The sequence below is a fragment of the Pterocles gutturalis genome, unplaced genomic scaffold (assembly GCF_000699245.1).
Source record: "Pterocles gutturalis isolate BGI_N339 unplaced genomic scaffold, ASM69924v1 scaffold25571, whole genome shotgun sequence".
Lineage (NCBI taxonomy): Eukaryota > Metazoa > Chordata > Aves > Pterocliformes > Pteroclidae > Pterocles > Pterocles gutturalis.
In genome coordinates this window covers 1-212 of record NW_010098784.1, presented here as the reverse complement: position 1 = coordinate 212, position 212 = coordinate 1, and positions in this window count along the sequence as shown.

Here is a 212-nt window from a genome sequence, read left to right as displayed (position 1 = left end):
CCCGTTCCCGGCGCAGTGCCATGGGACCCGGTCCCTTCGCCGACCCAGACCTTCCCCCTGGCCTCGGGCAAGTCGCTGTTCCCAGCCCCACAGGGGTTGGTTGGGGTGATGCTGAAATCCCAGCAGACGCCTTGAACCCCCGAACCCAGCGCCTGGGGATGGGGGGCAAAGCCTGACCCCCCCCCCGGGGGAGGCGTTTAACCAAGGACAAA